This window comes from Microtus oregoni, unplaced genomic scaffold (genome assembly GCF_018167655.1).
Source record: "Microtus oregoni isolate MIOR12 unplaced genomic scaffold, Mior012 000027F_ref0000203, whole genome shotgun sequence".
NCBI lineage: Eukaryota > Metazoa > Chordata > Mammalia > Rodentia > Cricetidae > Microtus > Microtus oregoni.
In genome coordinates, this window is record NW_024543086.1 from 3,091,964 (window position 1) to 3,101,362 (window position 9,399).

Here is a 9,399-nt window from a genome sequence, read left to right on the forward strand (position 1 = left end):
TAACCCAGGTCTATTCATTTGAAAAAATTAAATTGAAATCTATCTGCCGGTGTCAATCTGACTATCTAATTAGGGCCCACACTAATTCTGAAGCACTCAATTACACAGTCCTATAAATAACTCCTAGCTGTATGGTATAATTTATACCTCTTCAAGCATGGCTCTGCCTCCATACCAATTATATTTTCATTGTTCAGAACATCTCAACACTTTGCCTTTTAAAAATAGATTAAAAACTGTGATTTAAGACCGGCAAAATGTTTTACAGAGAACAAAATGTTTTTTGTTTTTTATTGTTTTAATCAAACTCTTCCTTTTAATCAATGCTGCATATCCCAAAATATCTAACTAGATTCTCAGCTGGCATAGATGCCTCCAGGTTCCCTTTGCTCTCCTCTACTCCTCACGCCTCAGCAAATTAATTTTCCTAAAACATTAGATACAACAAAGTCAAATCCTCCGCTCATATTTCATCTCTGTAAATCCAGTTTGTCTCCTGGTTTCCCTCCTACAGCCTGCTCGCCATCTCTCTTAGGATTGTCCCATGCTCTTCGATCCAACTGCATTAGCCTCGGTTCTTTAGAGGAGCAAACCTGACAGACCAAGTGTAATTTATAGAAGGGCCATGATTAGATTGACGAGCAGGCTAGGGTAAAGTGGCAGTAGCAGCAGCAGCAGTAGAGAGGCAGTCAGTCCAACAAGGGCCCTCTGCAAGTTGAAGAAGCTGAACCCCTGCAGCTGTTCAGACTTGAACCTGAATGTCTCAGTGAAGCCCCCTGCAATGTCACTGGTATTGAACGCCCATGGGAAGGTAATAGAAGCTGGCATCTGATGTCAGAGGAAGATGGTGACAGCAATGATGGTGACAGCACTTATTTAGGAAGGCGCCAAGGCAGGCTGGCACACAGCTATTTTCTCAGCCCTCTTTGTACCTGGACTTCCTTGAAAAATTCCACCCAGTGAGGAAATCGTCTCAGCTCATCCTCTCTGGAAACACGCTAGCATCAGAGCCCAAAGGTTTACCTTTGAAGTAAGATTGTAAACCCTGCCAGCCTGACATTGAAGACCACACCCGCACCTACATATTCCGAATTACAGCCAGAGTCTCTCTTCCGTTCATTGTATCAACTGCTTTTGATTCCCTAAAACCTAAGAAACGGGATTCAAATGAGTTTTCCTAATATTCGGAAAGCATGCCAAAGGCTCAAAGTTGAAAAACTTAAGTAGTCTATTTCTAAATTCAGAGACCTTAAGAATCCACTGGCAGTCGGACTTGGTGGCACACACCCTTCATCCCAGCACTCGGGAGGTAGAGGCAGAAAGATCTCCGTGAATTTGAGGCCTCCGGAATAGTCAGGACTACACAGAAAGAGTCTTCCTCAACCCCACACCCAAAAAAGGAAAGGAAAAAAAGGAAGGAAGGAAAGAAGGAAGGAAGGAAGGAAGGAAGGAAGGAAAAGAACCTACTGTTACTTTGTACACACCGCCTTTAAGGGTGTGGTGACAAAAGCAATCTGGTCAAAATTCTTTTATTTTACTTTTGAAACCACATTTTTATTTACTTTACAGGTAGGGGTGAGTGTGGAGGTGAGAGGGCTGCTCACATGAGTAAGTTCTCGTCTACCACGCAGTCCAGGGACTGAACTCAGATTCTCAGCTTGGCGGCAGGTGTGCATTTACCTGTTGTCTTTTGGGCCCTGGGCAAGCTTGTTTAAGCTAGTCGTTAACTACCAAGAAATGAGAAGCGGAAAGAATAGTTATTGGGAAAATACAAGCTTTTTTTATTGTTGTTTGTTTGTTTTTTGTTTTTGTTTATTTGTTTGTTTTTTGGCTGTGAAGACAGGATTTCTCTGTAGCTTTGGAGCCTATCCTGGAATTCACTCTTTGGACCAAGCTGGCTTCGAACTCACAGAGATCTGCCTGTCTCTGCCTTCCGAGTGCTGGGATTAAAGGCCTGTGCTACCACAGCTTGACTGAAAAAAATATATTATTTTACATATGATGTACAGCCCCAATGAATTAAGAATTCAAAAAACCAACTGTTACATAGAAAAACACGTTTGGTCTTATTCATCTGGTAAATGTTTACTAATTGCTTTGTGTGTGCCAGCAACTTGCTCAGCATGAAGGATGAGTCTCGAAAGTAAAGAGGACTTTTTAAGGTATAATCCCAGCACTGGTGGTGAGGACTGAATGAGACCTGTTTTGAGTTTGTGGACAGCCTGTACTATGTAGTGAAACTCTGCCTCAAAAAAAAAATACCTTCCCCCTAAAAATTAAACAAAGTTCTTGTTCTCCTGGGGCTTAGAGGACTCCAGAGCTGTCTCTGGTCCAGTCATGACACTCAAAAATGTCATCAGAAATTTTCTTCTCAATTTCTCAAATTTCCTTCCCTTTATGGACTGTGTTGGCCAGTTTTATGTCAACTTGACACAAGCCAAAGTCATCAGAGAGGAGGGAGACTCAATTCAGAAAAAAACTACAGAAGATTGGGCAGTAGGCAAGCCTGCAGGGTGTTTTCTAATTAGTGACTGCTGTGGGAGACCCAGCTCCTTGTGGGTGGGGCCCATGCCTAGGCTGGTGATCTTGGGTGGTATAAGAAAGCAGGCTGAGCAAGCCATGAGGACTCAGTCAGTAAAGCAGCTCCCATCTGTGGTTGTTGCATCAGCTTCTACCTCCAGGTTCCTGGCCTATTTGAGTTCCTGCAGTGGAAGTGTATCCTAAACGAACCCTTTCCTCCCTAAATTGCTTTGGTCATGGTATTTCATCACAGCAACAATAACTCTAAATAGGACAGAGACCTTATTCCTTTTTTTTTATTTTTATAATTTAACTTCTTCATTGATTCTTTGAGGGTTTCACAGCTTGCACCCCAATTCTGCTCACCTCCCGGTCACCCATAATCTCCCCTCATCCATGCAGGGTCCCCCCCCCACCAAAATAAAATATTTTAAAAATCAGACCAAAACAAAACAAACAAACAAACAAAAACAAAACGCCTCTTCACATCTCTCTTTCCTGCCTCTCAAACACACCTCTGCATTCATCCTGGTGGCACTGGGAACCTTGGTGTGTCATACAGTACATCCTTTTGTCCAATCAGCTTTATTAGCAAATGTTCAAGGCCTCCGGTTTCTTAAACACCATCATTATTGGATCCTCACTGGAACTCTCCTGGGATATCCTGTGCATTATTCCCCAGGACCAGAAGGGACTTGATTCTGTTCTTCCCCTGAGAGTCAGTACGAACAGGAGAGTGGGAGAGGAGCCCAGTGGTAAACACTGACCGGGCCCATTGACCTGGCTTGGGTCAGATAGGCATCTCTGATTCTCTCCATGTCTGAAAGACTGGGAAGACCACCAGATATTTCTATTACAGAGAGGACGAAGAGAGTATGGAATTCAGTGTGGGCTGTACCCAAACCTTCTCCCAGAACAAGCCTGGGTCGGCTTGGGGAGGGGAGGTCTTTCCTCTGTACTAATTTGCACTGTGTTTACCCTGGAGCAAAGGTAAGAAAAAGTTATCTCTGCCCGAGTTGTGAAGTCTGCATATGGGAACAGACTGTTGGGCTGCTGTGACCTAAACTTAGGAAGATAATGAGGGGTAATAAAAAACTATGGTTATCTACTTTGTTCCTTAAACCATGAAGAAACAGGGAGGTACAGAGGGCACTGGACTTGGAGGCAAGAGGACTGATTTCCGACTACAGTTCTAAAAGCCAGATATCAGGAAGCCACTTCATGAACCCCACTCCCACAAACTGTTTCTTTTATGATGTTGAGGATTTCTGTCTTGACTCACCTACAGACTTATTGGGAGGGAAAAAAGTGAGATCCTGTATGAAAGAATGGTTTGGAAACTCAGCTTCTTCTGCCTGTGTGATGGTTAGACCTTGTTGTCCATTTAAATGGTTTTGAAATCACCTAGGAGACACACCTCCTGTGTGTGTCTTTGAAGGAGTTTCCAGAGAGGCTTGGCTAAGGAGACAAGACTCAGCCTGAGTGTGGATCTCACAATCCCATGGGCCAGGGATCCCAAGGTGAATAGCAAGGAAAAGGAGAATGACTTGAGTACAGCATCATCTCTCTTGCTTCTACACTGCAGATAGAATGTGACCAGCTGCCAAAAGCTCCTGCCGCCGTGTGTTCACCACCATCGCGGACTGTATTCCTTCAAACTGTGGGCCCAAATAAACTCTTCCTGCCTTTCTTAACTTTTTCCTTGTCAGATATTTTGTCAGTACAGTGAAAAAAGTGACTAACACAGCCTGGAAGTTATTGTCCTTGTTTATTATATCTTTCTACACAAGTGTTCCCTCTCACATAACAAAGGAGCTCAATAGATAATTATGAATTGTCTGGTCAATGATATGAAAACTCATTTCCTGTGGGTACTTTTCCAAAATTGTATACAAGGGACAGGGCAGAGACAGCACTGTGCCTTAAAGTGTCATCTCAACAGAGCATAAACTCTAATAGGCAGGCACCATGGGCATTGTATTGTTTCACCAGCTGGACATGCAACACAGTAGAGAATTAAGAAACATTTGTCCAGTGATTTAAAGTAAAGTCATGAAATAAATGTGACAAGGTCTAGTGGACTAGAAAAGCACATCTATTTCCCATTTTTGTTCTTGTAACTCCTTTCCCCAGCCCTCCAGCAACTAAATCCTTCTGGAATTCTGCTGAATAGAGCAGTCGACTAAATATATCCATTTAAGGACACACAATCAATGACTATCTTAAAATAAAAGCCACTCATTCTGAGTTGTAGAAGAAATATCTTAAAATACAAAAAAAACCCTCAAGGCTCTGTAATTATTCACTTCTTCTAGAATGTTCATTCCAGATTTCATAACCTTGAACATCCTGGAATGTCTTAATGCCTCTATGTTTGAAAACCATGGCAGAACGAAGCAGCCCTTCCTGGAAGCATATCCATGACTCAGACAGAAATTGGATTAGAGTGGTTCTGAGGGCGAAGGAGAGTTGGGGGGCAAGTCAATCCTTCCCCTTCCCTCTTCCACCCTGAATGCATTTGCATAATGCTGCTCTTAGTGAAATTGAAATGAGTCAGCATGGAAGAAGACAAACTGAAATATGACTTCCAAACCAAAACCAATTACTTCTCTCTCCATTAAAGCAGTCTTTGAAGTAATAGAAATAATAATAATAATAAATAGAGGCCATTATAGATGTGAGTCAGAAATACCTGTCATGTTCAGAATTCTTTATTTTTAATCATGGAAAAATATACATAAAATTTACCATTTTGACCATTTTTAAGCATACAGTTCAGTAGTGTTAAGTACAACCACATTATTGTGAACCAATCTCCAGACCTCTTTTCATCTTATAAAACTAAATTCTGCATCTATTAAACAAAGGAACTCTCCATCGTCCTCCCCCAGCAACCAGCATCCTACCTCAGTCTCTGTGGGCTTGATTGCATGAGACACGTCACATGAATGCAAGCACATGCTATTTGTGTTTATGAGCCTGGCATGCCTTATGTGGCGTGGCACCCTCAAAATTCAGCCATATTATGGCGTATGTCGATGTTTCCTTACTTTTCCAGACAGAATAACATCTTGTCATAAATCCATACCACATTTTGCCTTGCCTATTCATCCATGATTGGACATTTGGGCTTTATCTTCATCTTAGCTATGGCCATAGGTGTACCTCTTAGAAATTTAGAACAATTTACAGGTGGTTGTTAGCTGCCACGTGGGTGCTGGGAACTGAGCCCAGGTCCCCCTGCAAGAGCAACAAGTGCTCTCAACCATAGCCATCTCTCCGGCTCTTCATACATTTTTAGACACTTTGTGTATTTGTGTGTGCTGGGAATGGGGGGCTTCATGCCATGATGTGCACTTGGAGATCAGAGGACAATTTGGGGGTGGTTGGTTTTCTCTTTTGACCCCATGGTTCTAACTTGAGTCATCAGGCTCAGTAACAAGCACCTTTTCCTGCCTAGCCATCTTGCCGGTCCAAGACCATTTTTAATGGTGCATTAAATATTTTTCACTTTGCAAAACAGGTTACGTAAAGAGGTTCTATTTTATTTTCAGTGCCATCTGCTGTAACTCTCAGTTTTGGCCTTTATGGATGATCAAACAGCAATGCAAAAACAAATACCTAATTTTTATAATTAATTCTATAAACTAAGCTTTTCTCAAAATAAGCTTAGCTTAAGGAGAAATCAGCCAAATCTTAATGAAGCAGTGGTTTCTGAATGGAAGAGTCTCAGAAATAGAAATATAACAAAAACATGTTGCCATTTAAAAAAAAAAAAACTTCAGAAAAAAAAATCCCCATTGTTGGTGACAGCCAGGCGCCAGGCTAAAAGAACTGCATGTCCTAGCGTCTTCTGAAGATAAGAAAGGCCAGAAATAAGTCAGAAGAATTTGTCCTGCTTTCGTGAAAAACCCATAAAGAGAAATGATTCATGGGGAGGTATGGCCTTTGGCTGCCTTTTTTCTTTCTTCTGCCCATCTGGAACCGAGATGCTATGATCAGAGCTGCAGCCACTGAAGACAAGCTGCATACCAGAACGGGAGGCCCCAACCTCTGAGGGTGATGTGCATAGTGCATGAGCTTGTGTGCACAATGTGAATAGTTCACAGCCAAGCGCCGAGCAGGTCCTTAAAAACGGACCAGATAAAGTTACACGGGATGTCTGTTTGGACTTTAAGGTATGTTGATAGGAAGGGACATAATCCCTCTATATGTCCATATAGGAAAGATGAGATATTAAATACAATGCATGTCCCTACAGCAAACACTAGAATCAATCACTGTTAACATTCTGCCACATGTGCCTTTTCTGACAACCTATGTTTACCTTGCCAAATACTTCCAATATCTCCTAAGTTTATTCTCCTGTCCAAGCACATAGCTGTTCTCTTCCCTAACTCCCTGCTTTTAATTAGCCAACATTTCCAGTAGATTGCATTACTGTTCCACTTATTGATTTCCCCCTTCTGTGTAGGAGGATAATACTCCCCTGCTGGCTCCAGGGCCCAGGGAACATCAGGGAAAGGGGGCAGAACAGAAGAGAGAGAGGAGTGCTGTAAAACATTGTCTTCTGGTAGTGGGGCAGCCATAGCAATCAGGAACACTGGCAGCTGTGGTGACAAGCAGAAGAGCCGTGCCAAGAAAACAAGGTATGAAAGTAGGTTTAAGGGACCAGTTGGGGAAGAAAGGGGCGGGTCAGGAGGGTGTGAGGTAGATAAAGACGATAATGGGGGAGTGATGATGATCACAGAACATCGTATGTGTATGAAACTGACAAAAATGGGGGGGAGGGACAGCAAAAAGATGCTGCACCGCCCAGTGGTGAAACTTCTCAAATCACTTCCTGGATTTTGCATTGAGATTATTTGGGGATCAAGAGGCCTTCCTGGAAAAAAAAAAAAAAAAAAAAAAAAACAGCAGTGAGCAAGAAGTAAACTCAAGCAGACAGTGGTGATTAATGACTGATTATTATTAGACTACTCCTAGAGTGTGTACAGCAGTTTTGAAGGTAGTGCTGAGTCAAAATGTGTACCTTGTGTTTGGTTTGACCTTGAAGCCCTTTTCAATCTGAAAGAGCATGCTGGTTAGCTTGTGTCAACTGGACACAAACTGGGCAAGAGGAACCTCAGCTGAAGAACTGTCTCCATCAGGTTGGCCTTTGGGCCTATCTTCGGGGCATTTTCTTGATTAATGTTTGATGTGGAGAGCCCAGCTCACTATGAAAGGCTGCATTTTTCTCTCATATGTGGACTCTAAAATAAATATGTGGAAATAGAAGAGGAAATATTATGGAAAGAAAGAGGATCAAGTAGAAAATGTATGAGAAATGGGGAGGACAATGGGAGATGAATATAATCAGAATGTGGTGCACACATGTATGAAAATGATGTCCATTATTTTGTACAATTGCCACACACTAATAAAAACATTCATAAAATAAATACGGTACAGCATTGGTAATGACCTGAGTTCCTAGAAACACCTGTGGTGAATCCTACTTCATTCGTGGTGTTAATCAGAAAAGTAAACACAAAGTTTTAAGGTCAACTCACAAAACAATAAAAACCCCAGAACCAACACAAAACCACTAAGGATTTGATAGATAAATGAATGCAAAAAAAACTGAGAATTTCCAGGCAAACCATTACTAGGATTTGGTGTCTATCTCTACACAAACCTATGTTTGTACACAAACCTATGGTGGGTCAGCTACCCAATAACCAGGCCAACTCATCCTTCTGTCCTAGTATGCACACTAAGGTTTTCATCTGTGTTTTTGTTTTTTTGTTTTGTTTTGTTTTTTTATATTTATTTATTTATTATGTATACAATATTCTTTCTGCGTGTATGCCTGAAGGTCAGAAGAGGACACCAGACCTCATTACAGATGGTTGTGAGCCACCATGTGGTTGCTGGGAATTGAACTCAGGACCTTTGGAAGAGCAGGCAATGCTCTTAACCGCTGAGCCATCTCTCCAGCCCTGTGTTTTTGTTTTTTAACTTTTTAAAAAACCAGAGGCATGGAGGAGATGGACCTTCCACCCTAGACCATGGCCAAGTTTGACCGTAACTTCACGGAGAAGGCCCCGGGGCTAGTATCCGCTGCTGTGACTTACTCGAAGCCTCGATTGGCCACATTTTGGCAATACGCGAAGGTTGAGCTGGTTCCCCCAACCCCTGCTGAACTCCCTGCAGCTATTCAGAGTGCGGAAAAAAAATAATTCAAAGTGCTAAAACTGGTAGCTTCAAACATCGTACGGTTAAGGAAGCTGTGCTGAATGGTTTGGTGGCCACTGAGGTGTGGATGTGGTTTTATGTCGGAAAGATCATAGGCAAACGTGGCATCGTTGGCTATGATGTGTGAAGACTGACCTTCACATCTGATTTTATTTGAGTTCTTTCAATATTCTTGGACCACAGTAATGAGACTGCTATCTGAATAAAATACGAACTGTCACAAACAAAACAAAAAGCCAGAGGCGTGGCAGAGATGGCTTATTGCTTAAGAGTTCTTGCTGCTCTTTCAGAAGACTGGAGTTCAATTCCCTGCACCCACATCTGGGGTCTCACAAGCAACTGTAACTTCTGCTCCAAGGGAATCTCACACCCTCCTCTGGTCTTCTTGAGTACACAGGAATGCACAAGCAATAAAAAAGAAAATCTCTTTTCAAAGATGCGAAGAGAAAATTATTTAAAATATACCATTGCCTGGATCATACTTGAAAGCGTTCTGTAAGAAGCTTGGGACAAGCCAGGAGCACGCCTTTAATCCCAGCACTCGGGAGGCAGAGGCAGGCGGATCTCTGTGAGTTCGAGACCAGCCTGGTCTACAAAGGGAGTTCCAGGACAGGCTCCAAAGCTACAGAGAAACCCTGTATC

The 9,399-nt window shown here is 42.3% G+C and overlaps 1 pseudogene; it reads left to right on the plus strand.

The window, feature by feature from the left end:
* The first annotated feature begins 8,570 nt into the window (after positions 1-8,570).
* LOC121463575 lies at positions 8,571-8,952 on the plus strand (annotated as a pseudogene).
* Positions 8,953-9,399: the final 447 nt, after the last annotated feature.